At 38.0% G+C, this 25,888-nt stretch overlaps 21 non-coding genes and 1 pseudogene across 21 annotated transcripts; all 22 read right to left on the bottom strand.

Annotated features, from left to right (window-relative positions):
* Positions 1-4,314: 4,314 nt before the first annotated feature.
* Positions 4,315-4,529, bottom strand: LOC143985239 (small nucleolar RNA U3). The gene has a single exon (XR_013275523.1). It is a non-coding gene; the product is annotated as a small nucleolar RNA U3 (small nucleolar RNA).
* A 691-nt stretch (positions 4,530-5,220) lies between these two features.
* LOC143985266 (small nucleolar RNA U3) lies at positions 5,221-5,431 on the bottom strand. The gene has a single exon (XR_013275546.1). It is a non-coding gene; the product is annotated as a small nucleolar RNA U3 (small nucleolar RNA).
* Positions 5,432-6,125: 694 nt separating this feature from the next.
* LOC143984954 (small nucleolar RNA U3) lies at positions 6,126-6,340 on the bottom strand. Its single transcript, XR_013275282.1, has one exon. It is a non-coding gene; the product is annotated as a small nucleolar RNA U3 (small nucleolar RNA).
* A 691-nt stretch (positions 6,341-7,031) lies between these two features.
* Positions 7,032-7,246, bottom strand: LOC143985181 (small nucleolar RNA U3). The gene has a single exon (XR_013275477.1). It is a non-coding gene; the product is annotated as a small nucleolar RNA U3 (small nucleolar RNA).
* A 690-nt stretch (positions 7,247-7,936) lies between these two features.
* Positions 7,937-8,151, bottom strand: LOC143985157 (small nucleolar RNA U3). Its single transcript, XR_013275455.1, has one exon. It is a non-coding gene; the product is annotated as a small nucleolar RNA U3 (small nucleolar RNA).
* A 691-nt stretch (positions 8,152-8,842) lies between these two features.
* Positions 8,843-9,057, bottom strand: LOC143984953 (small nucleolar RNA U3). The gene has a single exon (XR_013275281.1). It is a non-coding gene; the product is annotated as a small nucleolar RNA U3 (small nucleolar RNA).
* Positions 9,058-9,747: 690 nt separating this feature from the next.
* Positions 9,748-9,962, bottom strand: LOC143985140 (small nucleolar RNA U3). Its single transcript, XR_013275441.1, has one exon. It is a non-coding gene; the product is annotated as a small nucleolar RNA U3 (small nucleolar RNA).
* A 690-nt stretch (positions 9,963-10,652) lies between these two features.
* LOC143985096 (small nucleolar RNA U3) lies at positions 10,653-10,867 on the bottom strand. The gene has a single exon (XR_013275402.1). It is a non-coding gene; the product is annotated as a small nucleolar RNA U3 (small nucleolar RNA).
* Positions 10,868-11,563: 696 nt separating this feature from the next.
* Positions 11,564-11,778, bottom strand: LOC143985057 (small nucleolar RNA U3). Its single transcript, XR_013275370.1, has one exon. It is a non-coding gene; the product is annotated as a small nucleolar RNA U3 (small nucleolar RNA).
* A 691-nt stretch (positions 11,779-12,469) lies between these two features.
* Positions 12,470-12,684, bottom strand: LOC143985259 (small nucleolar RNA U3). The gene has a single exon (XR_013275540.1). It is a non-coding gene; the product is annotated as a small nucleolar RNA U3 (small nucleolar RNA).
* A 696-nt stretch (positions 12,685-13,380) lies between these two features.
* Positions 13,381-13,595, bottom strand: LOC143985056 (small nucleolar RNA U3). The gene has a single exon (XR_013275369.1). It is a non-coding gene; the product is annotated as a small nucleolar RNA U3 (small nucleolar RNA).
* A 692-nt stretch (positions 13,596-14,287) lies between these two features.
* LOC143986419 (small nucleolar RNA U3) lies at positions 14,288-14,502 on the bottom strand. The gene has a single exon (XR_013276514.1). It is a non-coding gene; the product is annotated as a small nucleolar RNA U3 (small nucleolar RNA).
* A 691-nt stretch (positions 14,503-15,193) lies between these two features.
* Positions 15,194-15,408, bottom strand: LOC143985263 (small nucleolar RNA U3). The gene has a single exon (XR_013275543.1). It is a non-coding gene; the product is annotated as a small nucleolar RNA U3 (small nucleolar RNA).
* A 694-nt stretch (positions 15,409-16,102) lies between these two features.
* Positions 16,103-16,317, bottom strand: LOC143984509 (small nucleolar RNA U3). The gene has a single exon (XR_013274896.1). It is a non-coding gene; the product is annotated as a small nucleolar RNA U3 (small nucleolar RNA).
* A 693-nt stretch (positions 16,318-17,010) lies between these two features.
* LOC143985171 (small nucleolar RNA U3) lies at positions 17,011-17,225 on the bottom strand. Its single transcript, XR_013275468.1, has one exon. It is a non-coding gene; the product is annotated as a small nucleolar RNA U3 (small nucleolar RNA).
* A 694-nt stretch (positions 17,226-17,919) lies between these two features.
* Positions 17,920-18,134, bottom strand: LOC143984967 (small nucleolar RNA U3). The gene has a single exon (XR_013275293.1). It is a non-coding gene; the product is annotated as a small nucleolar RNA U3 (small nucleolar RNA).
* A 694-nt stretch (positions 18,135-18,828) lies between these two features.
* LOC143986429 (small nucleolar RNA U3) lies at positions 18,829-19,043 on the bottom strand. The gene has a single exon (XR_013276523.1). It is a non-coding gene; the product is annotated as a small nucleolar RNA U3 (small nucleolar RNA).
* A 694-nt stretch (positions 19,044-19,737) lies between these two features.
* Positions 19,738-19,952, bottom strand: LOC143984542 (small nucleolar RNA U3). Its single transcript, XR_013274925.1, has one exon. It is a non-coding gene; the product is annotated as a small nucleolar RNA U3 (small nucleolar RNA).
* A 694-nt stretch (positions 19,953-20,646) lies between these two features.
* LOC143985267 (small nucleolar RNA U3) lies at positions 20,647-20,854 on the bottom strand (annotated as a pseudogene).
* LOC143985220 (small nucleolar RNA U3) lies at positions 20,855-21,069 on the bottom strand. Its single transcript, XR_013275511.1, has one exon. It is a non-coding gene; the product is annotated as a small nucleolar RNA U3 (small nucleolar RNA).
* A 690-nt stretch (positions 21,070-21,759) lies between these two features.
* Positions 21,760-21,974, bottom strand: LOC143984517 (small nucleolar RNA U3). The gene has a single exon (XR_013274903.1). It is a non-coding gene; the product is annotated as a small nucleolar RNA U3 (small nucleolar RNA).
* Positions 21,975-22,702: 728 nt separating this feature from the next.
* LOC143985155 (small nucleolar RNA U3) lies at positions 22,703-22,917 on the bottom strand. Its single transcript, XR_013275453.1, has one exon. It is a non-coding gene; the product is annotated as a small nucleolar RNA U3 (small nucleolar RNA).
* Positions 22,918-25,888: the final 2,971 nt, after the last annotated feature.

The raw sequence follows: 25,888 nt of genomic DNA, 5'->3' as shown, positions 1-25,888 counted from the left end.
AAAAATATAGTCTATTCTAGTATATGTTTTATGTTTAGCTGAAAAAAAAGTATAATCTCTTTCCTGTACATGGAGAATTCTCCATGTATCTATTAACTGCAAATCCTGTAACATTTTCTTCACTCTGCGCAATTTCACTGCAGATAAATGAGAGACTCCCTTTGATACATCCAGAGCCGGGTCTAATGCGATATTCAGGTTCCCTCCCAACATCAAAATCCCTTCCTTATTTTGGTATACCAGATTCAGATATGCCTCAAGTACCGCGACCTGGCCCTCGTTCGGTAGATACATATTCACTAGTGTTACTTTTTGTTCTTGTAGAATACCTTTAACAATCAGAAGTCGTCCTGCCTCATCAGTAATTGTCTTACATTCTTTCCATGGTATTTGATTTGAAATCATAATTGATACTCCATTTGCCTTTGTAGTCTGAGCCGCGCTATGATATACTGTAGTAAATCTCCTATTTCCCAATTTTGGGATTTTATCCTTTCTAAAATGTGTCTCTTGTAGGAAAACAATTTGGGTCTTCAATCTTCCTAGTTCCGTTAACAATCTAGTACGTTTCTCTGGGCTGTTTAACCCTTTTACGTTATAGGAAGTCAGTTTTATCCTAGTCATCTTTTATCGCTTGGCTACAACCGAATCCCAACACTGAGAATCCAAATAACTGGGAGGAGGGGAGGGGGTGATGATGAGGAGGAAGAGAAAAAAACAGAGAGGCAGAGAGAAAGGAAAGGGAAAATAAATAAATAAATAAATAAATAAAAAAAAAAAAAAAAAAAAAAGTATCCCAGGACTAGACAGACTCAAGGCCCTAGGTAATGTAAAATCTAGGCGTTAGCAGGCTCTCTACTGCTAAGAATCTACCCGCCAATTGCCTAGTAGAAAGAAATAAAAATTTAAGACGCCTCTGGCTATCCTCCCCTAGAAGGAGAGGCGTCTAACTTATGGAAAGTGAATAAGAAAGACAGCGATCTGAGCTCTGTTAGCAATCCATATGCACCCTTTAACCTGTCATACCATCAACCCTTTTTTAATGTATCGAAATTTTTAGCTATTCTATCTTTTGCATTTTAATAACCTCTTTACATCCCTATCTATCCCAGCCCCCCCCCTCCCTTCTCCTTTTCTTCTTTCCTCTTTTCCTCTCCTCCCATTGCCCCCATTACTTTGTATTTATTAGATTCCGGGGGAGAGATAATAACAAAAAAAAAACAAAAAAAAAAAAACATATATTTATATGGGGAATATCTCCAAGCGGGTCTCTATATTATTATATTTTTCCTGCATTACTATTCATTCTTTCACTCTCTACTCTTATTTTCAGCGTCTCTCTTTTTCTTTTTTCTCTTTTTTTCCTTTCCCCTCTCCTCTCCTCCTTACCTCTCCTCCTCTCTTTCCTCCCTCTTCTCTCCATATCTCCCATGTCTAGCTACTCAGTCAGATAAGGAGATTGGTCCCGTCATCAGGGCGCTAAGAAAACTCTATTTCCCCTATACCCTCCTTCCCTCCCCCCTCAATCCGTATCCACCAGTGAATCCCTCATCTCTGTATTATACCCTTATCCTAGTGATAACATATCATATTTATTAACCTTTTATTCCCCCTACGTGACCTTCTGGTTGAGAGGGGTTGATTCAACCAGAGCAACCCCCAAAAAAAATAAAAAATAAAAAACAAAATAAAAAAAAGAGATGTTTCCCTTTAAACACCCAATCGTGTACTCATCTAATATCCAATTTTACAACATCAATCACAATTCAAAGACATACCTCTCTATGAGAGGAAGAAAAAAAAAAAAAAAATGTTATATTTATATACCCAAAGTATATTATTATCAACCTATCTATAGTGCAATATTTTATTTTATTTATTCCTATACCTTTAATATCTCCCCCATCCCTTAAACTTTATTATACTATATTTAATTTAATTATAACACCTCTTAGTGTCTCTTATCCCACCTACCCTCCTCACCTCCTCCCTTCCCGGCACCCATATACCTGTGTCCCACCGCCCCCTCTTCGCCTCCTATTCACCTCCTATTCCCCTTCATGGGATATATTCCGTTTTCTGTTTTCTTCCCCCCCCCCCTCAGAGGTCCCCCCCCCAAAAAAAAAAAAAAAAAAAAAAAATACAATAAAAAATTCCATGGATAACTAATCTCAAAAATGCATATTCCCAAACCCAGACTTAATAAAATTCCATTTATACTAGGATCAAAAAGTAGATCCTCATTACGCCTTCCTGATACTTAAACACAAAATTTATAATCATACGTATAATAAATTCTTTTTTACACTTTAACAAATCATAATACTTTAAATCTATTAATTTCCCCCCAAAAAAAAAAAAAAAAAAAATTTTTTCTTTGTAAGTTCATTTTGATTTATCTCGATCAGTCCATACTGATTTCTTCTTCCTATGATGGGCTTGGTCTAGATCTCTCCCTCTGACATAAATTTTGTTGGGAGGGTCGTTCCAATAATTCTGTCCAATTTGGTACTTCAATAGCCTCTGCGCCCAGGAAAAAGAAGAGGTCTGGGAGTTGGGTCGTTTCCCTTAAATTGAAGCTTTGCCCCCCCTTTTTCACTACTACTGCCAATGGGTGACCCCATTTATATGTAGCTCCTTGGCTTATCAGATAGTCTAGTAGGGGCTTTAGCATCCTTCTCCTCATTTTAGTTTGTCCACATATATCCGGATATATTTGTATTTCCCTTCCTTCAAACTTTACTGTTCCCTCTTGCCAAGCCGCTCTTAGTATGTCCTCTTTTACCCTGTAAAAGTGTACCCGGCATAAAACATCTCGTGATTTAAACCGTGCAGGAACATGCATCCTGGGAATCCGATGCACCCGGTCAAGCTCAATCTGAGTGTTCGGGGGATTGTGCAGCATTTGGTTTAGGATAGTTGTCACTATATCTCTTAGGGTGTCCCCCTCGCTTCCCTCAGGGATCCCCCTAATCCGGATATTGTTCCTCCTACTTCTATTTTCTGTTTCTTCAGAATGCAGTTGTATCATAGCCATTTGCTGATGTTGTTTATTTAATTTGTCCTCCATAGCCACCAGCCTTATGTCAGTCAAATTATTTATCCTTTCTAGATTGCACACTCTACTATCAACCGCTGTGATATTCTCCCGTGCCTCCTTAATTTCTTCTTTCAGTGAACCCACTATGCCAGCCAGAAGTTTTTGTATATCTTCCTTCGTTGGGAGAGCCTGAATAAGCTGTCTAATATCCGGCTCATTCCCCTGCTCCTGTGTATTACATATGGCATGTGTACATACCTGCTCCTCTCCTCCTGAGGCTATAGGGGTCACCACAATATGTACCGCGCCAGCCGTCTCAGATATTGTCTCAGATAGTATCTCTGATGATGTAACCGATTCTCTCCGCTGTAACTGTGATCGTAACTGCGAGGTCACCGTAGCTCCACGCTGTGTCAGCTCCACCGCCGAAGCCTGTATCAGTACCTCCGCAATGGGCTCCTGTGTCCGCAGCATACTGGTGTCCACGTCTGCCGGCTGTTTAGGGTCCCGCTTTACCGCCAAGTATCGAGTGATGTATAAGCGGGTTGGAGTATGTGCTCCGGCGTTTTTCCCTCTCCTCGGCATGGGTTAGATAGGGTGTGCGTACAGGCACTGTCGGTCTCCTTAGAGGTGCAGCTGTGCTACCAAGCTCTCACGCCGCCATGCCTAGGCCACTCCCCTTCCGGTCCTGTGTCCACCGCTCGATTGTCCCAATGTCCTATTCTAAAGAAAAATAATTTTGCAATTCTTTTCTCTCAAATTGTAACATTTCTTGATGTCTTATATTGGCTATCTTAATTCTTTTGGATGTCCTTTTGGTAAGCCGAGCAAAGTTTTAACAGCACCTCACAGTCTTGTTCAGCGCAGTAACAGGAGAAACTGAAACGCAGATGGAGTATTTTTGTTTCCACCTCTTTAAAAACAGAATGGTCTGGCATGTTTCTTTTGCTTCCCAAAGAATGGTTTGTCAGTGATGACAGTATTTTCTTTATCTTTTTAACATATAAAGCACCATAATTTTTCCTTGGGTTCCGTGAGCGTTTTTTTAGTTTTGCAATTCCTCCAAGCGCAGAAGCCAAAAGAAAAACATTGGCAGCTATTGCGTGTCACACTGCAAATAATCTTCCCACCTAGAAGTATAATGTCATTTTTTTCTCCTTTCCATATTGCAATTACTAAAAAAAAAAAAAAGCATAGTTTTCAAAAAAGACCAAAACACAAACATCCAAACTCAGCTGTTTTTAAATCAAAAATAGACATTTAGCATTCAAACAACCACTCTGAATGAGTTCCCACCAGCCATCTTCCCATCAGGAAAGGTGACCAAGTCATCAAATGGTGGCAGCATCTGCAGAGAGCAGCACTGCCAACAGCAGTCCTAATGAGACAAGATCCCTAAAATTCATCACTGTGGAAGGTGAGTATGAACACTTTCGAGCACATTTCTCCCTTTGCATTCTACAGAAATGATCCCTAAAAGTATAGTCCTACTTTGACAAACCAAAGATTTCAGCAACATTTTAATCACTATTCCTTCAACAAATTGTGAACATGTTTGTCAAAATCCAATGTAAACTACTTGTAGAAATCAAGCAGTAATAATTAATATGCCTGTTTGCCAATGTCCTATTCTAAAGAAAAATAATTTTGCAATTCTTTTCTCTAAAATTGTAACATTTCTTGATGCCTTATATTGGCTATCTTGATTCTTTTGGATGTCCTTTTGGTAAGCCGAGCAAAGTTTTAACAGCACCTCACAGTCTTGTTCAGCGCTATAACAGGAGAAACTAAAACGCAGATGGAGTATTTTTGTTTCCACCTCTTTAAAAACAGAATGGTCTGGCATGTTTCTTTTGCTTCCGAAAGAATGGTTTGTCAGTGATGACAGTATTTTCTTTATCTTTTTAACATATAAAGAACCATAATTTTTCCTTGGGTTCCGTGAGCGTTGTTTCAGTTTCGCAATTCCTCCAAGCGCAGAATCCAAAGGAAAAAACATTGGCAGCTACTGCATGTCGCACTGCAAATAATCTTCCCACATAGAAGTATAATGTCATTTTTTTCCTTTCCATCTTGCAATTACTAAAAAAAAAAAAAGCATAGTTTTCAAAATAGACCAAAACACAAACATCCAAACTCAGCTGTTTTTGAAACAAAAATAGACATTTAGCATTCAAACAACCACTCTGAATGAGTTCTTTCCAGCCATCTTCCCATCAGGAAAGATGACCAAGTCATCAAATGGTGGCAGCATCTGCAGAGAGCAGCACTGCCAACAGCAGTCCTAATGAGACAAGAACCCTAAAATTCATCATCGTGGAAGGTGAGTATGGACACTTTCGAGCACATTGCTCCCTTTGCATTGTAAAGAAACAATCCCTGAATATATAGTCCTACCTTGACAAACCAAAGATTTCAGCAACATTTTAATCACTATTCCTTCAACAAATTGTGAACATGTTTGTCAAAATCCAATGTAAACTACTTGTAGAAATCATGTAGTAATAATTAATATGCCTGTTTGCCAATGTCCTATTCTAAAGAAAAATAATTTTGCAATTCTTTTCTCTCAAATTGTAACATTTCTTGATGCCTTATATTGGCTATCTTGATTCTTTTGGATGTCCTTTTGGTAAGCCGAGCAAAGTTTTAACAGCACCTCACAGTCTTGCTCAGCGCAGTAACAGGAGAAACTAAAACACAGATGGAGTATTTTTGTTTCCACCTCTTTAAAAACAGAATGGTCTGGCATTTTTCTATTGCTTCCCAAAGAATGGTTTGTCAGTGATGACAGTATTTTCTTTATCTTTTTAACATATAAAGCACCATAATTTTTCCTTGGGTTCCGTGAACGGGGTTTCAGTTTCGCAATTCCTCCAAGTGCAGAAGCCAAAGGAAAAACATTGGCCGCTACTGCGTGTCACACTGCAAATAATCTTCCCACATAGAAGTATAATGTCATTTTTCTCCTTTCCATCTGGCAATTACAAAAAAAAAAAAAAGCATAGTTTTCAAAAAAGACCAAAACACAAACATCCAAACTCAGCTGTTTTTGAAACAAAAATAGACATTTAGCATACAAACAACCACTCTGAATGAGTTCCTTCCAGCCACCTTCCCATCAGGAAAGATGACCAAGTCATCAAATGGTGGCAGCATCTGCACAGAGCAGCACTGCCAACAGCAGTCCTAATGAGACAAGAACCCTAAAATTCATCATCGTGGAAGGTGAGTATGGACACTTTCGTGCACATTTCTCCCTTTGCATTCTACAGAAATGATCCCTGAAAATATAGTCCTACCTTGACAAATCAAGGATTTCAGAAACATTTTAATCACTATTCCTTAAACAAATTGTGAACATGTTTGTCAAAATCCAATGTAAACTACTTGTAGAAATCAAGTAGTAATAATTAATATGCCTGTTTGCCAATGTCCTATTCTAAAGAAAAATAATTTTGCAATTCTTTTCTCTCAAATTGTAACATTTCTTGATGCCTTATATTGGCTATCTTGATTCTTTTGGATGTCCTTTTGGTAAGCCGAGCAAAGTTTTAACAGCACCTCACAGTCTTGTTCAGCGCTGTAACAGGAGAAACTAAAACGCAGATGGAGTATTTTTGTTTCCACCTCTTTAAAAACAGAATGGTCTGGCATGTTTCTTTTGCTTCCGAAAGAATGGTTTGTCAGTGATGACAGTATTTTCTTTATCTTTTTAACATATAAAGAACCATAATTTTTCCTTGGGTTCCGTGAGCGTTTTTTCAGTTTCGCAATTCCTCCAAGCGCAGAAGCCAAAGGAAAAAACATTGGCAGCTACTGCATGTCGCACTGCAAATAATCTTCCCACATAGAAGTATAATGTCATTTTTTTCCTTTCCATCTTGCAATTACTAAAAAAAAAAAAAGCATAGTTTTCAAAATAGACCAAAACACAAACATCCAAACTCAGCTGTTTTTGAAACAAAAATAGACATTTAGCATTCAAACAACCACTCTGAATGAGTTCTTTCCAGCCATCTTCCCATCAGGAAAGATCACCAAGTCATCAAATGGTGGCAGCATCTGCAGAGAGCAGCACTGCCAACAGCAGTCCTAATGAGACAAGAACCCTAAAATTCATCATCGTGGAAGGTGAGTATGGACACTTTCGAGCACATTTCTCCCTTTGCATTCTACAGAAATTATCCAAGAAAGTATAGTCCTACCTTGACAAACCAAAGATTTCAAAAACATTTTAATCACTATTCCTTCAACAAATTGTGAACATGTTTGTCAAAATCCAATGTAAACTACTTGTAGAAATCAAGTAGTAATAATTAATATGCCTGTTTGCCAATGTCCTATTCTAAAGAAAAATAATTTTGCAATTCTTTTCTCTCAAATTGTAACATTTCTTGATGCCTTATATTGGCTATCTTGATTCTTTTGGATGTCCTTTTGGTAAGCCGAGCAAAGTTTTACCAGCACCTCACAGTCTTGTTCAGCGCAGTAACAGGAGAAACTAAAACGCAGATGGAGTATTTTTGTTTCCACCTCTTTAAAAACAGAATGGTCTGGCATGTTTCTTTTGCTTCCGAAAGAATGGTTTGTCAGTGATGACAGTATTTTCTTTATCTTTTTAACATATAAAGCACCATCATTTTTCCTTGGGTTCCGTGAGCGTTGTTTCAGTTTTGCAATTCCTCCAAGCGCAGAAGCCAAAGGAAAAACATTGGCAGCTACTGCGTGTGACACTGCAAATAATCTTCCCACATAGAAGTATAATGTCATTTTTTTCCTTTCCATCTGACAAATACAAAAAAAAAAAAAAGCATAGTTTTCAAAATAGACAAAAACACAAACTTGCAAACTCAGCTGTTTTTAAAACAAAAATAGACATTTAGCATTCAAACAACCACTCTGAATGAGTTCCCGCCAGCCACCTTCCCATCAGGAAAGATCACCAAGTCATCAAACGGTGGCAGCATCTGCAGAGAGCAGCACTGCCAACAGCAGTCCTAATGAGCCAAGAACCCTAAAATTAATCATCGTGGAAGGTGAGTACGGATACTTTCGAGAACATTTCTGCCTTTGCATTCTACAGAAATGATCCTTGAAAGTATAGTCCTAACTTGACAAATCAAAGATTTCAGCAACATTTTAATCACTATTCCTTCAACAAATTGTGAACATGTTTGTCAAAATCCAATGTAAACTACTTGTAGAAATCAAGTAGTAATAATTAATATGCCTGTTTGCCAATGTCCTATTCTAAAGAAAAATAATTTTGCAATTCTTTTCTCTCAAATTGTAACATTTCTTGATGCCTTATATTGGCTATCTTGATTGTTTTGGATGTCCTTTTGGTAAGCCGAGCAAAGTTTTAACAGCACCTCACAGTCTTGTTCAGCGCAGTAACAGGAGAAACTAAAACACAGATGGAGTATTTTTGTTTCCACCACTTTAAAAACAGAATGGTCTGGCATGTTTCTTTTGCTTCCCAAAGAATGGTTTGTCAGTGATGACAGTATTTTCTTTATCTTTTTAACATATAAAGCACCATAATTTTTCCTTGGGTTCCGTGAGCGGGGTTTCAGTTTCGCAATTCCTCCAAGTGCAGAAGCCAAAGGAAAAACATTGGCAGCTACTGCGTGTCACACTGCAAATAATCTTCCCACATAGAAGTATAATGTCATTTTTCTCCTTTCCATCTGGCAATTACAAAAAAAAAAAAAAAGCATAGTTTTCAAAAAAGACCAAAACACAAACATCCAAACTCAGCTGTTTTTGAAACAAAAATAGACATTTAGCATACAAACAACCACTCTGAATGAGTTCCTTCCAGCCACCTTCCCATCAGGAAAGATGACCAAGTCATCAAATGGTGGCAGCATCTGCACAGAGCAGCACTGCCAACAGCAGTCCTAATGAGACAAGAACCCTAAAATTCATCATCGTGGAAGGTGAGTATGGACACTTTCGTGCACATTTCTCCCTTTGCATTCTACAGAAATGATCCCTGAAAATATAGTCCTACCTTGACAAATCAAGGATTTCAGAAACATTTTAATCACTATTCCTTAAACAAATTGTGAACATGTTTGTCAAAATCCAATGTAAACTACTTGTAGAAATCAAGTAGTAATAATTAATATGCCTGTTTGCCAATGTCCTATTCTAAAGAAAAATAATTTTGCAATTCTTTTCTCTCAAATTGTAACATTTCTTGATGCCTTATATTGGCTATCTTGATTCTTTTGGATGTCCTTTTGGTAAGCCGAGCAAAGTTTTAACAGCACCTCACAGTCTTGTTCAGCGCAGTAACAGGAGAAACTAAAACACAGATGGAGTATTTTTGTTTCCACCACTTTAAAAACAGAATGGTCTGGCATGTTTCTTTTGCTTCCGAAAGAATGGTTTGTCAGTGATGACAGTATTTTCTTTATCTTTTTAACATATAAAGCACCATAATTTTTCCTTGGGTTCCGTGAGCGTTTTTTTAGTTTTGCAATTCCTCCAAGCGCAGAAGCCAAAGGAAAAACATTGGCAGCTACTGCGTGTCACACTGCAAATAATCTTCCCACATAGAAGTATAATGTCATTTTTTCTCCTTTCCATATTGCAATTACTAAAAAAAAAAAAGCATAGTTTTCAAAAAAGACCAAAACACAAACATCCAAACTCAGCTGTTTTTGAAACAAAAATAGACATTTAGCATTCAAACAACCACTCTGAATGAGTTCTTTCCAGCCATCTTCCCATCAGGAAAGATGACCAAGTCATCAAATGGTGGCAGCATCTGCAGAGAGCAGCACTGCCAACAGCAGTCCTAATGAGACAAGAACCCTAAAATTCATCATCGTGGAAGGTGAGTATGGACACTTTCGAGCACATTTCTCCCTTTGCATTCTACAGAAATTATCCAAGAAAGTATAGTCCTACCTTGACAAACCAAAGATTTCAAAAACATTTTAATCACTATTCCTTCAACAAATTGTGAACATGTTTGTCAAAATCCAATGTAAACTACTTGTAGAAATCAAGTAGTAATAATTAATATGCCTGTTTGCCAATGTCCTATTCTAAAGAAAAATAATTTTGCAATTCTTTTCTCTCAAATTGTAACATTTCTTGATGCCTTATATTGGCTATCTTGATTCTTTTGGATGTCCTTTTGGTAAGCCGAGCAAAGTTTTACCAGCACCTCACAGTCTTGTTCAGCGCAGTAACAGGAGAAACTAAAACGCAGATGGAGTATTTTTGTTTCCACCTCTTTAAAAACAGAATGGTCTGGCATGTTTCTTTTGCTTCCGAAAGAATGGTTTGTCAGTGATGACAGTATTTTCTTTATCTTTTTAACATATAAAGCACCATCATTTTTCCTTGGGTTCCGTGAGCGTTGTTTCAGTTTTGCAATTCCTCCAAGCGCAGAAGCCAAAGGAAAAACATTGGCAGCTACTGCGTGTCACACTGCAAATAATCTTCCCACATAGAAGTATAATGTCATTTTTTTCCTTTCCATCTGACAAATACAAAAAAAAATAAAAGCATAGTTTTCAAAATAGACAAAAACACAAACTTGCAAACTCAGCTGTTTTTAAAACAAAAATAGACATTTAGCATTCAAACAACCACTCTGAATGAGTTCCCGCCAGCCACCTTCCCATCAGGAAAGATCACCAAGTCATCAAACGGTGGCAGCATCTGCAGAGAGCAGCACTGCCAACAGCAGTCCTAATGAGCCAAGAACCCTAAAATTCATCATCGTGGAAGGTGAGTACGGATACTTTCGAGCACATTTCTGCCTTTGCATTCTACAGAAATGATCCTTGAAAGTATAGTCCTAACTTGACAAATCAAAGATTTCAGCAACATTTTAATCACTATTCCTTCAACAAATTGTGAACATGTTTGTCAAAATCCAATGTAAACTACTTGTAGAAATCAAGTAGTAATAATTAATATGCCTGTTTGCCAATGTCCTATTCTAAAGAAAAATAATTTTGCAATTCTTTTCTCTCAAAGTGTAACATTTCTTGATGCCTTATATTGGCTATCTTGATTCTTTTGGATGTCCTTTTGGTAAGCCGAGCAAAGTTTTAACAGCACCTCACAGTCTTGTTCAGCGCAGTAACAGGAGAAACTAAAACACAGATGGAGTATTTTTGTTTCCACCACTTTAAAAACAGAATGGTCTTGCATGTTTCTTTTGCTTCCGAAAGAATGGTTTGTCAGTGATGACAGTATTTTCTTTATCTTTTTAACATATAAAGCACCATAATTTTTCCTTGGGTTCCGTGAGCGTTGTTTCAGTTTTGCAATTCCTCCAAGCGCAGAAGCCAAAGGAAAAACATTGGCAGCTACTGCGTGTCACACTGCAAATAATCTTCCCACATAGAAGTATAGTGTCATTTTTTCTCCTTTCCATATGGCAATTACTAATAAAAAATAAAAAAAAGCATAGTTTTCAAAAAAGACCAAAACACAAACAACCAAACTCAGCTGTTTATGAAACAAAAATAGACATCTAGCATTCAAACAACCACTCTGAATGAGTTCCTGCCAGCCATCTTCCCATCAGGAAAGATGACCAAGTCATCAAATGGTGGCAGCATCTGCAGAGAGCAGCACTGCCAACAGCAGTCCTAATGAGACAAGAACCCTAAAATTCATCATCATAGAAGGTGAGTATGGACTCTTTCAAACACATTTCTCCCTTTGCATTCTACAGAAAAAATCCCTGAAAGTATAATCCTACCTTGACAAACCAAAGATTTCAGCAACATTTTAATCACTATTCCTTCAACAAATTGTGAACATGTTTGTCAAAATCCAATGTAAACTACTTGTAGAAATCAAGTAGTAATAATTAATATGCCTGTTTGCCAATGTCCTATTCTAAAGAAAAATAATTTTGCAATTCTTTTCTCTCAAATTGTAACATTTCTTGATGCCTTATATTGGCTATATTAATTCTTTTGGATGTCCTTTTGGTAAGCCGAGCAAAGTTTTAACAGCACCTCACAGTCTTGTTCAGCGCAGTAACAGGAGAAACTAAAACGCAGATGGAGTATTTTTGTTTCCACCTCTTTAAAAACAGAATGGTCTGGCATGTTTCTTTTGCTTCCGAAAGAATGGTTTGTCAGTGATGACAGTATTTTCTTTATCTTTTTAACATATAAAGCACCATAATTTTTCCTTGGGTTCCGTGAGCGATGTTTCAGTTTCGCAATTCCTCCAAGCGCAGAAGCCAAAGGAAAAATATTGGCAGCTACTGCGTGTAACACCGCAAATAATCTTCACACATAGAAGTATAATGTCATTTTTTTCCTTTCCATCTGGCAATTACAAAAAAAAAAAAAAAGCATAGTTTTCAAATTAGACCAAAACACAAACTTGCAAACTCAGCTGTTTTTAAAACAAAAATAGACATTTAGCATTCAAACAACCACTCTGAATGAGTTCCTGCCAGCCACCTTCCCATCAGGAAAGATGACCAAGTCATCAAATGGTGGCAGCATCTGCAGAGAGCAGCACTGCCAACAGCAGTCCTAATGAGACAAGAACCCTAAAATTCATCATCATGCAAGGTAAGTATGGACACTTTCAAGCACATTTCTCCATTTGCATTCAACAGAAATGATCACTGAAAGTATAGTCCTACCTTGACAAACCAAAGATTTCAGCAACATTTTAATCACTATTCCTTCAACAAATTGTGAACATGTTTGTCAACCTTCAAAGTAAACTACTTGTAGAAATCAAGTAGTAATAATTAATATGCCTGTTTGCCAATGTCCTATTCTAAAGAAAAATAATTTTGCAATTCTTTTCTCTCAAATTGTAACATTTCTTGATGCCTTATATTGGCTATCTTGATTCTTTTGGATGTCCTTTTGGTAAGCCGAGCAAAGTTTTAACAGCACCTCACAGTCTTGTTCAGCGCAGTAACAGGAGAAACTAAAACACAGATGGAGTATTTTTGTTTCCACCACTTTAAAAACAGAATGGTCTTGCATGTTTCTTTTGCTTCCGAAAGAATGGTTTGTCAGTGATGACAGTATTTTCTTTATCTTTTTAACATATAAAGCACCATAATTTTTCCTTGGGTTCCGTGAGCGTTGTTTCAGTTTTGCAATTCCTCCAAGCGCAGAAGCCAAAGGAAAAACATTGGCAGCTACTGCGTGTCACACTGCAAATAATCTTCCCACATAGAAGTATAGTGTCATTTTTTCTCCTTTCCATATGGCAATTACTAATAAAAAATAAAAAAAAGCATAGTTTTCAAAAAAGACCAAAACACAAACAACCAAACTCAGCTGTTTATGAAACAAAAATAGACATCTAGCATTCAAACAACCACTCTGAATGAGTTCCTGCCAGCCATCTTCCCATCAGGAAAGATGACCAAGTCATCAAATGGTGGCAGCATCTGCAGAGAGCAGCACTGCCAACAGCAGTCCTAATGAGACAAGAACCCTAAAATTCATCATCATAGAAGGTGAGTATGGACTCTTTCAAACACATTTCTCCCTTTGCATTCTACAGAAAAAATCCCTGAAAGTATAATCCTACCTTGACAAACCAAAGATTTCAGCAACATTTTAATCACTATTCCTTCAACAAATTGTGAACATGTTTGTCAAAATCCAATGTAAACTACTTGTAGAAATCAAGTAGTAATAATTAATATGCCTGTTTGCCAATGTCCTATTCTAAAGAAAAATAATTTTGCAATTCTTTTCTCTCAAATTGTAACATTTCTTGATGCCTTATATTGGCTATATTAATTCTTTTGGATGTCCTTTTGGTAAGCCGAGCAAAGTTTTAACAGCACCTCACAGTCTTGTTCAGCGCAGTAACAGGAGAAACTAAAACACAGATGGAGTATTTTTGTTTCCACCTCTTTAAAAACAGAATGGTTTGGCATGTTTCTTTTGTTTCCGAAAGAATGGTTTGTCAGTAATGACAGTATTTTCTTTATCTTTTTAACATATAAAGCACCATAATTTTTCCTTGGGTTCCGTGAGCGTTGATTCAGTTTTGCAATTCCTCCAAGCGCAGAAGCTAAAGGAAAAACATTGGCAGCTACTGCGTGTCACACTGCAAATAATCTTCCCACATAGAAGTATAATGTCATTTTTTACTTTTCCATTTGGCAATTGCTAAAAAAAAAAAAAAAGCATAGTTTTCAAAATAGACCAAAACACAAACTTGCAAACTCAGCTGTTTTTGAAACAAAAATAGACATTTAGCTTTCAAACAACCACTCTGAATGAGTTCCCACCAACCACCTTCCCATCAGGAAAGATGACCAAGTCATCAAATGGTGGCAGCATCTGCAGAGAGCAGCACTGCCAACAGCAGTCCTAATGAGACAAGAACCCTAAAATTCATCATCGTGGAAGGTGAGTATGGACACTTTCGAGCACATTTCTCCCTTTGCATACTACAGAAATTATCCCTGAAAGTATAGTCCTACCTTGACAAAGCAAAGATTTCAGCAACATTTTAATTACTATTCCTTCAACAAATTGTGAACATGTTTGTCAAAATGCAATGTAAACTACTTGTAGAAATCAAGTAGTAATAATTAATATGCCTGTTTGCCAATGTCCTATTCTAAAGAAAAATAATTTTGCAATTCTTTTCTCTCAAATTGTAACATTTCTTGATGCCTTATATTGGCTATCTTGATTCTTTTGGATGTCCTTTTGGTAAGCCGAGCAAAGTTTTAACAGCACCTCACAGTCTTGTTCAGCGCAGTAACAGGAGAAACTAAAACGCAGATGGAGTATTTTTGTTTCCACCTCTTTAAAAACAGAATGGTCTGGCATGTTTCTTTTGCTTCCGAAAGAATGGTTTGTCAGTGATGACAGTATTTTCTTTATCTTTTTAACATATAAAGCACCATAATTTTTCCTTGGGTTCCGTGAGCGATGTTTCAGTTTCGCAATTCCTCCAAGCGCAGAAGCCAAAGGAAAAATATTGGCAGCTACTGCGTGTAACACCGCAAATAATCTTCACACATAGAAGTATAATGTCATTTTTTCCTTTCCATCTGGCAATTACAAAAAAGAAAAAAAAAGCATAGTTTTCAAATTAGACCAAAACACAAACTTGCAAACTCAGCTGTTTTTAAAACAAAAATAGACATTTAGCATTCAAACAACCACTCTGAATGAGTTCCTGCCAGCCACCTTCCCATCAGGAAAGATGACCAAGTCATCAAATGGTGGCAGCATCTGCACAGAGCAGCACTGCCAACAGCAGTCCTAATGAGACAAGAACCCTAAAATTCATCATCATGCAAGGTAAGTATGGACACTTTCAAGCACATTTCTCCATTTGCATTCAACAGAAATGATCACTGAAAGTATAGTCCTACCTTGACAAACCAAAGATTTCAGCAACATTTTAATCACTATTCCTTCAACAAATTGTGAACATGTTTGTCAACCTTCAAAGTAAACTACTTGTAGAAATCAAGTAGTAATAATTAATATGCCTGTTTGCCAATGTCCTATTCTAAAGAAAAATAATTTTGCAATTCTTTTCTCTCAAATTGTAACATTTCTTGATGCCTTATATTGGCTATCTTGATTCTTTTGGATGTCCTTTTGGTAAGCCGAGCAAAGTTTTAACAGCACCTCACAGTCTTGTTCAGCGCAGTAACAGGAGTAACTAAAACGCAGATGGAGTATTTTTGTTTCCACCTCTTTAAAAACAGAATGGTCTGGCATGTTTCTTTTGCTTCCGAAAGAATGGTTTGTCAAGTGATGACAGTATTTTCTTTATCTTTTTAACATATAAAGCACCATAATTTTTCCTTGGGTTCCGTGAGCGTTGTTTCAGTTTTGCAATTCCTCCAAGCGCAGAAGCCAAAGAAAAAACATTGGCAGCTACTGCATGTCACACTGCAAATAATCTTCCCGCATAGAAGTATAATGTCATTTTTTCTCCTTTCCATATGGCAATTACAAAAAAAAAAAAAAAAGCATAGTTTTCAAAAAAGACCAAAACTCAAACATCCAAACTCAGCTGTTTTTGAAACAAAAATAGACATTTAGCATTCAAACAACCACTCTGAATGAGTTCCCGCCAGCCATCTTCCCATCAGGAAAGATGACCAAGTCATCAAATGGTGGCAGCATCTGCAGAGAGCAGCACTGCCAACAGCAGTCATAATGAGACAAGAACCCTAAAATTCATCATCGTGGAAGATGAGTATGGACACTTTCGAGCACATTACTCCCTTTGCATTCTACAGAAATGATCACTGAAAGTATAGTCCTACCTTGACAAACCAAAGATTTCAGCAACATTTTAATCACTATTCCTTCAACAAATTGTGAACATGTTTGTCAAAATCCAATGTAAATTACTTGTAGAAATCCAGTAGTAATAATTAATATGCCTGTTTGCCAAATGTCCTATTCTAAAGAAAAATAATTTTGCAATTCTTTTCTCTCAAATTGTAACATTTCTTGATGCCTTATATTGGCTATCTTGATTCTTTTGGATGTCCTTTTGGTAAGCCGAGCAAAGTTTTAACAGCACCTCACAGTCTTGCTCAGCGCAGTAACAGGAGAAACTAAAACGCAGATGGAGTATTTTTGTTTCCACCTCTTTAAAAACAGAATGGTCTGGCATGTTTCTTTTGCTTCCGAAAGAATGGTTTGTCAGTGATGACAGTATTTTCTTTATCTTTTTAACATATAAAGCACCATAATTTTTCCTTGGGTTCCGTGAGCGTTGTTTCAGTTTTGCAATTCCTCCAAGCGCATAAGCCAAAGGAAAAACATTGGCAGCTACTGTGTGTCACACTGCAAAAAATCTTCCCACACAGAAGTATAATGTCATTTTTTTCCTTTCCATGTGGCAATTACTAAAACAAAAAAAAAAGCATAGTTTTCAAAATAGACCAAAACACAAACTTGTAAACTCAGCTGTTTTTAAAACAAAAATAGACATTTAGCATTCAAACAACCACTCTGAATGAATTCCTTCCAGCCACCTTCCCATCAGGAAAGATGACCAAGTCATCAAATGGTGGCAGTATCTGAAGAGAGCAGCACTGCCAACAGCAGTCCTAATGAGACAAGAACCCTAAAATTCATCATCGTGGAAGGTGAGTATGGACACTTTCGGGCACATTTCTCCCTTTGCATTCTACAGAAATAACCCCTGAAAGTATAGTCCTACCTTGACAAAACAAAGATTTCAGCAACATTTTAATCACTATTCCTTCAACAAATTGTGAACATGTTTGTCAACCTCCAATGTAAACTACTTTTAGAAATCAAGTAGTAATAATTAATATGCCTGTTTGCCAATGTCCTATTCTAAAGAAAAATTATTTTGCAATTCTTTTCTCTCAAATTGTAACATTTCTTGATGCTTCATATTGGCTATCTTGATTCTTTTGGATGTCCTTTTGGTAAGCCGAGCAAAGTTTTAACAGCACCTCACAGTCTTGTTCAGCGCAGTAACAGGAGAAACTAAAACGCAGATGGAGTATTTTTGTTTCCACCTCTTTAAAAACAGAATGGTCTGGCATGTTTCTTTTGCTTCCGAAAGAATGGTTTGTCAGTGATGACAGTATTTTCTTTTATCTTTTTAACATATAAAGCACCATAATTTTTCCTTGGGTTCCGTGAGCGTTGTTTCAGTTTTGCAATTCCTCCAAGGTCAGAAGCCAAAGAAAAAACATTGGCAGCTACTGCATGTCACACTGCAAATAATCTTCCCACATAGAAGTATAATGTCATTTTTTCTCCTTTCCATATGGCAATTACTAAAAAAAAAAAAAAAGCATAGTTTTCAAAAAAGACCAAAACTCAAACATCCAAACTCAGCTGTTTTTGAAACAAAAATAGACATTTAGCATTCAAACAACCACTCTGAATGAGTTCCCGCCAGCCATCTTCCCATCAGGAAAGATGACCAAGTCATCAAATGGTGGCAGTATCTGAAGAGAGCAGCACTGCCAACAGCAGTCCTAATGAGACAAGAACCCTAAAATTCATCATCGTGGAAGGTGAGTATGGACACTTTCGGGCACATTTCTCCCTTTGCATTCTACAGAAATAACCCCTGAAAGTATAGTCCTACCTTGACAAAACAAAGATTTCAGCAACATTTTAATCACTATTCCTTCAACAAATTGTGAACATGTTTGTCAACCTCCAATGTAAACTACTTTTAGAAATCAAGTAGTAATAATTAATATGCCTGTTTGCCAATGTCCTATTCTAAAGAAAAATTATTTTGCAATTCTTTTCTCTCAAATTGTAACATTTCTTGATGCTTCATATTGGCTATCTTGATTCTTTTGGATGTCCTTTTGGTAAGCCGAGCAAAGTTTTAACAGCACCTCACAGTCTTGTTCAGCGCAGTAACAGGAGAAACTAAAACGCAGATGGAGTATTTTTGTTTCCACCTCTTTAAAAACAGAATGGTCTGGCATGTTTCTTTTGCTTCCGAAAGAATGGTTTGTCAGTGATGACAGTATTTTCTTTTATCTTTTTAACATATAAAGCACCATAATTTTTCCTTGGGTTCCGTGAGCGTTGTTTCAGTTTTGCAATTCCTCCAAGGTCAGAAGCCAAAGAAAAAACATTGGCAGCTACTGCATGTCACACTGCAAATAATCTTCCCACATAGAAGTATAATGTCATTTTTTCTCCTTTCCATATGGCAATTACTAAAAAAAAAAAAAAAGCATAGTTTTCAAAAAAGACCAAAACTCAAACATCCAAACTCAGCTGTTTTTGAAACAAAAATAGACATTTAGCATTCAAACAACCACTCTGAATGAGTTCCCGCCAGCCATCTTCCCATCAGGAAAGATGACTAAGTCATCAAATGGTGGCAGCATCTGCAGAGAGCAGCACTGCCAACAGCAGTCATAATGAGACAAGAACCCTAAAATTCATCATCGTGGAAGGTGAGTATGGACACTTTCAAGCACATTTCTCCCTTTGCATTCTACAGAAATGATCACTGAAAGTATAGTCCTACCTTGACAAACCAAAGATTTCAGCAACATTTTAATCACTATTCCTTCAACAAATTGTGAACATGTTTGTCAACCTCCAATGTAAACTACTTTTAGAAATCAAGTAGTAATAATTAATATGCCTGTTTGCCAATGTCCTATTCTAAAGAAAAATTATTTTGCAATTCTTTTCTCTCAAATTGTAACATTTCTTGATGCTTCATATTGGCTATCTTGATTCTTTTGGATGTCCTTTTGGTAAGCCGAGCAAAGTTTTAACAGCACCTCACAGTCTTGTTCAGCGCAGTAACAGGAGAAACTAAAACGCAGATGGAGTATTTTTGTTTCCACCTCTTTAAAAACAGAATGGTCTGGCATGTTTCTTTTGCTTCCGAAAGAATGGTTTGTCAGTGATGACAGTATTTTCTTTTATCTTTTTAACATATAAAGCACCATAATTTTTCCTTGGGTTCCGTGAGCGTTGTTTCAGTTTTGCAATTCCTCCAAGGTCAGAAGCCAAAGAAAAAACATTGGCAGCTACTGCATGTCACACTGCAAATAATCTTCCCACATAGAAGTATAATGTCATTTTTTCTCCTTTCCATATGGCAATTACTAAAAAAAAAAAAAAAGCATAGTTTTCAAAAAAGACCAAAACTCAAACATCCAAACTCAGCTGTTTTTGAAACAAAAATAGACATTTAGCATTCAAACAACCACTCTGAATGAGTTCCCGCCAGCCATCTTCCCATCAGGAAAGATGACTAAGTCATCAAATGGTGGCAGCATCTGCAGAGAACAGCACTGCCAACAGCAGTCATAATGAGACAAGAACCCTAAAATTCATCATCGTGGAAGGTGAGTATGGACACTTTCAAGCACATTTCTCCCTTTGCATTCTACAGAAATGATCACTGAAAGTATAGTCCTACCTTGACAAACCAAAGATTTCAGCAACATTTTAATCACTATTCCTTCAACAAATTGTGAACATGTTTGTCAACCTCCAATGTAAACTACTTGTAGAAATCAAGTAGTAATAATTAATATGCCTGTTTGCCAATGTCCTATTCTAAAGAAAAATAATTTTGCAATTCTTTTCTCTCAAATTGTAACATTTCTTGATGCCTTATATTGGCTATCTTGATTCTTTTGGATGTCCTTTTGGTAAGCCGAGCAAAGTTTCAACAGCACCTCACAGTCTTGTTCAGCGCAGTAACAGGAGAAACTAAAACACAGATGGAGTATTTTTGTTTCCACCTCTTTAAAAACAGAATGGTCTGGCATGTTTCTTTTGCTTCCGAAAGAATGGTTTGTCAGTGATGACAGTATTTTCTTTATCTTTTTAACATATAAAGCACCATAATTTTTCCTTGGGTTCCGTGAGCGTTGTTTCAGTTTTGCAATTCCTCCAAGCGCAGAAGCCAAAGGAAAAACATTGGCAGCTACTGCGTGTCACACTGCAAATAATCTTCCCACACAGAAGTATAATGTCATTTTTTCCTTTCCATATGGCAATTACTAAAACAAAACAAAAAAAAGCATAGTTTTCAAAATAGACCAAAACACAAACTTGCAAACTCAGCTGTTTTTGAAACAAAAATAGACATTTAGCTTTGAAACAACCACTCTGAATGAGTTCCCACCAGCCACCTTCCCATCAGGAAAGATGACCAAGTCATCAAATGGTGGCAGCATCTGCATTGAGCAGCACTGCCAACAGCAGTCCTAATGAAACAAGAACCCTAAAATTCATCATCGTGGAAGGTGAGTATGGACACTTTCGAGCACATTTCTCCCTTTGCATTCTACAGAAATGATCCTTTCAAACAACCACTCTGAATGAGATCCTGCCAGCCACCTTCCCATCAGGAAAGATGACCAAGTCATCAAATGGTGGCAGCATCTGCAGAGAGCAGCACTGCCAACAGTAGTCTTAACGAGACAAGAATCCTAAAGTTCATCATCATGGATTTTGAGTATGGACACTTTTGAGCACATTTCTCCCTTTGCACTCTACAGAAATGACCGCTGAAAGTATAGTCCTACCTTGACAAACCAAAGATTTCAGCAACATTTTAATCACTATTCCTTCAACAAATTGTGAACATGTTTGTCAAAATCCAATGTAAACTACTTTTAGAAATCAAGTAGTAATAATTAATATGCCTGTTTGCCAATGTCCTATTCTAAAGAAAAATAATTTTGCAATTATTTTCTCTCAAATTTTAACATTTCTTGATGCCTTGTATTGGCTATCTTGATTCTTTTGGATGTCCTTTTGGTAAGCCGAGCAAAGTTTTAACAGCACCTCACAGTCTTGTTCTGCGCAGTAACAGGAGTAACTAAAACGCAGATGGAGTATTTTTGTTTCCACCTCTTTAAAAACAGAATGGTCTGGCATGTTTCTTTTGCTTCCGAAAGAATGGTTTGTCAGTGATGACAGTATTTTCTTTATCTTTTTAACATATAAAGCACCATAATTTTTCCTTGGGTTCCGTGAGCGTTGTTTCAGTTTCGCAATTCCTCGAAGCGCAGAAGCCAAAGGAAAAACATTGCCAGCTACTGCGTGTCACACTGCAAATAATATTCCCACATAGAAGTATAATGTCATTTTTTTCCTTTCCATCTGGCAATTACAAAAAAAAAAAAAAGCATAGTTTTCAAAATAGACCAAAACACAAACTTGCAAACTCAGCTGTTTTTAAAACAAAAATAGACATTTAGCATTCAAACAACCACTCTGAATGAGTTCCTGCCAGCCACCTTCCCATCAGGAAAGATGACCAAGTCATCAAATGGTGGCAGCATCTGCAGAGAGCAGCACTGCCAACAGCAGTCCTAATGAGACAAGAACCCTAAAATTCATCATCGTGGAAGGCGAGTACGGACACTTTCGAGCACATTTCTCCATTTGCATTCTACAGAAATGATCACTGAAAGTATAGTCCTACCTTGACAAACCAAAGATTTCAGCAACATTTTAATCTCCATTCCTTCAACAAATTGTGAACATGTTTGTCAACCTCCAATGTAAACTACTTGTAGAGATCAAGTAGTAATAATTAATATGCCTGTTTGCCAATGTCCTATTCTAAAGAAAAATAATTTTGCAATTCTTTTCTCTCAAATTGTAACATTTCTTGATGCCTTATATTGTCTATCTTGATTCTTTTGGATGTCCTTTTGGTAAGCCGAGCAAAGTTTTAACAGCACCTCACAGTCTTGTTCAGCGCAGTAACAGGAGTAACTAAAACGCAGATGGAGTATTTTTGTTTCCACCTCTTTAAAAACAGAATGGTCTGGCATGTTTCTTTTGCTTCCGAAATAATGGTTTGTCAGTGATGACAGTATTTTCTTTATCTTTTTAACATATAAAGCACCATAATTTTTCCTTGGGTTTCGTGAGCGTTGTTTCAGTTTTGCAATTCCTCCAAGCGCAGAAGCCAAAGGAAAAACATTGGCAGCTACTGCGTATCACACTGCAAATAATTTTCCCACATAGAAGTATAATGTCATTTTTTTCTTTTCCATTTTTTTCTTTTCCCACATAGAAGTATAATGTCTTTTTTTCTTTTCTTTTCCAACAAAAAAAAAGCATAGTTTTCAAAATAGACCAAAACACAAACTTGCAAACTCAGCTGTTTTTAAAACAAAAATAGACATTTAGCATTCAAACAACTACTCTGAATGAGTTTCCACCAGCCACCTTCCCATCAGGAAAGATGACCAAGTCATCAAATGGTGGCAGCATCTGCAGAGAGCAGCACTGCCAGCAGCAGTCCTAATGAGACAAGAACCCTAAAAATCATCATCGTGGAAAGTGAGTATGGACACTTTCGAGCACATTTCTCCCTTTGCATTCTACAGAAATGATCCCTGAAAGTATAGTCCTAACTTGACAAAGCAAAGATTTCAGCAACATTTTAATCACTATTCCTTAATCAAATTGTGAACATGTTTGTCAACCTCCAATGTAAACTACTTGTAGAAATCAAGTAGTAATAATTAATATGCCTTTTTGCCAATGTCCTATTCTAAAGAAAACGGAAAATTTATATCAAATAATTACCGTAATTTTCCTTTCCTGATGGACTCCATGGCAGCCTACATATGGGTTAATCCTGCCTCGCATACCTCATAGGACCCCACTCCCATAAATCTTTGCTTCTGAACAGAGACTGTGTTCAGTAACTTAGCCTACTCCAGCAAATGGGAGGGAACTGCTGCTGCCATGGAGTCCATCAGAAAAGTAAAATTACGGTAAGTATTTGATATAAATTTTCCGTTTTCCTGACAGACTCCATGGCAGCCTACGTATGGGAAATAACTAGCCATACACACCCGGGTGGGAAATTGCTGGTTAACAGAAAAAAAGGTTTAATTGGCACCGTCAACAGATAAGACATGTAAACCAAAATTGACCGAAGATAAAGAAGCCGGCTCAACACAATAATGTGTCATAAAGGTATTAATTGATGACCATGAGGCCGCGTTACAGATCATTTCTGGAGAAACATGACGAGCAGCCGCCCATGATGTTGAAACGCTCCTGGTAGAATGAGCTGTCACCGCCTCTGGAGGAGCCAAGCCCTTAGCTTTATAAGCCCCTTGAATAGCCTGAACAATTCAAGCTGCAATGGTTCTTGAAGAAGCATGCAATCCCTTATTCTTTCCATGGAAGTAAACAAAGAGATGATCAGAAGTCCGAAAAGGAGCTGTGGATTCTAAGTACTGTTTTAGAACTTCTCCAACATCTAAAGGATGAAGGTTAGAATCTCCGGAAGTCCGAAAAGTAGGAAGAACAATCTCCTGGTTCTCATGAAATACAGATGTGACCTTAGGATTTGATCCTAACATGGGAACCAAGACCACACGATCCGGAAAGAACGTCAGAAAGGGTTCTTTGCAACCCAGAGAGCTGATCTCGGAGACCCTCTTGGCCGATGTTATAGCCACCAGGAAGGCAGCTTTAAGAGAAAGAGCCTTGATAGATGATTGAACCATATGCTCAGGCCTTTCCTCTGAAAAGGAATCCAGGACAAAAGGAAGATCCCATTTGGAGAATCTTGTTTTTTTCTGGGGTCTGAGTCTTATTGCTCCCCTGAAAAACTGTCTGACAAGACGGTGTTTGGCCCAGGAAACGCCAGTAATAGCAGAAATTGCCGAAATTTGAACTCGTAAGGAACTCACTGATAGTGACAGGTCTAGTCCCGTCTGTAGGAAACCCAAAATGTCTTGGATCTTCGGATTACTACAGGAGCTGCCAACGGAAGAAATATAGTCAGCAAACTTCACCCAGATTCTTTGATAGACTTTATTAGTACCTGGCCTTCTAGCATTCAGTAGAATAGCGATAGCAGTACTTGGACATCCTAATGCTTCCAACCTTCTCCTTTCAAGAACCAGACCATCAGATGAAGATGGGCCGGGCATGGGTGAAGAAATGTTCCCTGTAGCAGGAGATCTGCCCTGGAAGGGAGAGGAACTGGAATCACGAAAACTCAGCTGCATTAGGAGCAGAAACCACGGCCTGTTGGGCCAAAATGGAGCAACTGTCACCACCTTGACTTTCTCCCACCTGAGTCTTGAAAGGAATCGCAGGATGACCGGAACTGGGGGAAAGGCATAAGCCGTGCAAAACCTCCACTGATCCGTCAGTGCATCCATACCGAAGGCCTGGGGACAACGACACCTCGTATAATATTTCTCCAGCTTGAAATTGCACGGGGAGGCAAACAGGTCCACTTTTGGCAGGATCCCCAGAGACAGAATCCATGTGAATATCTCGGGATGGAGAGACCACTCGTTGTTGTCCAGGGAGAACCTTGATAGGAAGTCCGCCTGGACATTCTGAATTCCGGGAAGATAAACCGCCATCAGATTTGACAAGTTCATCTGAGCCTAAGACATGATCGGGCTTACTTCCTTTAGCAGAGAGAGACTGCGGGTGCCTCCTTGCCTCTTGATATAAGATACTGCTGTCGTGTTGTCCATCCTTAGGAGAACCGAGGTCCCCGAAATCAGGTGAGAAAAGGCTTGAAGAGCACGGAGAGCAGCACGAAGCTCTAGAACATTGGATACTACCTCTTGGGCTGGAAATTCCCATACGCCCTGGGCTATTTCTGACAGACACAGGGCGCCCCAGCCCTTGTTGCTGGCGTCCATCGTTACTGTGATCCAAGAGATGGGAGCTATGGAATGGCAATTGAGGAGGTTCTTTCGTTGGAGCCACCAGAAGAGACTCTCCCACATAGAGGGGGTTATCCTGACCAGATGGTCTCGAGACCCCTGGTCCCATTGTAGAAGAAAACCCTTCTGAGAGGGACGCATCCTCCATTGTGCCCCTCGTTATCATGGGGGCTGTGGATACCATAGTGCCAATTATCTTGAGGCACTGCGAGGCTCTGAGAAGAGGAGAATGCAATGCAGGCTGAATCCTGTCTCGGATCACTGGAATTTTCTCCACCGGCAGGAAAATGGTACTTTCGACCGTGTTGAACTGTGCTCCGAGAAAAATCAAAGACTGAGTTGGGTCCAGATGACTTTTTTCCCGGTTCAACAGCCAACCGAATTCCGTGAGTGTCGAGATGACTTGAGTTCGATGTAACAGTAGCTGTTCTCTGTCTTGGGAAAGCAACAGTAGATCGTCTAGGTAATGGTGTAATCGTATACCTTTGATCCTGATTAGTGCTACCACAGCCAGTAAGAGCTTTGAAAACACTTGAGGCGATGTTGTAAGCCCGAACGGGAGACATACAAATTGAAGATGTAATTCGCCCACTGCGAACCAAAGGTACCTCTGAAACTCTTTTGCGATCGGAACATGGAAATAAGCATCCTTCAAGTCTATGGAAATCAACCAG

Source organism: Lithobates pipiens, unplaced genomic scaffold (genome assembly GCF_037356315.1).
Source record: "Lithobates pipiens isolate NorthernLeopardFrog02 unplaced genomic scaffold, aLitPip1_a1.2 Scaffold_16, whole genome shotgun sequence".
NCBI lineage: Eukaryota > Metazoa > Chordata > Amphibia > Anura > Ranidae > Lithobates > Lithobates pipiens.
Note: the sequence above shows the minus strand (reverse complement) of the source record. Positions and strands in the feature narration are given on the sequence as shown.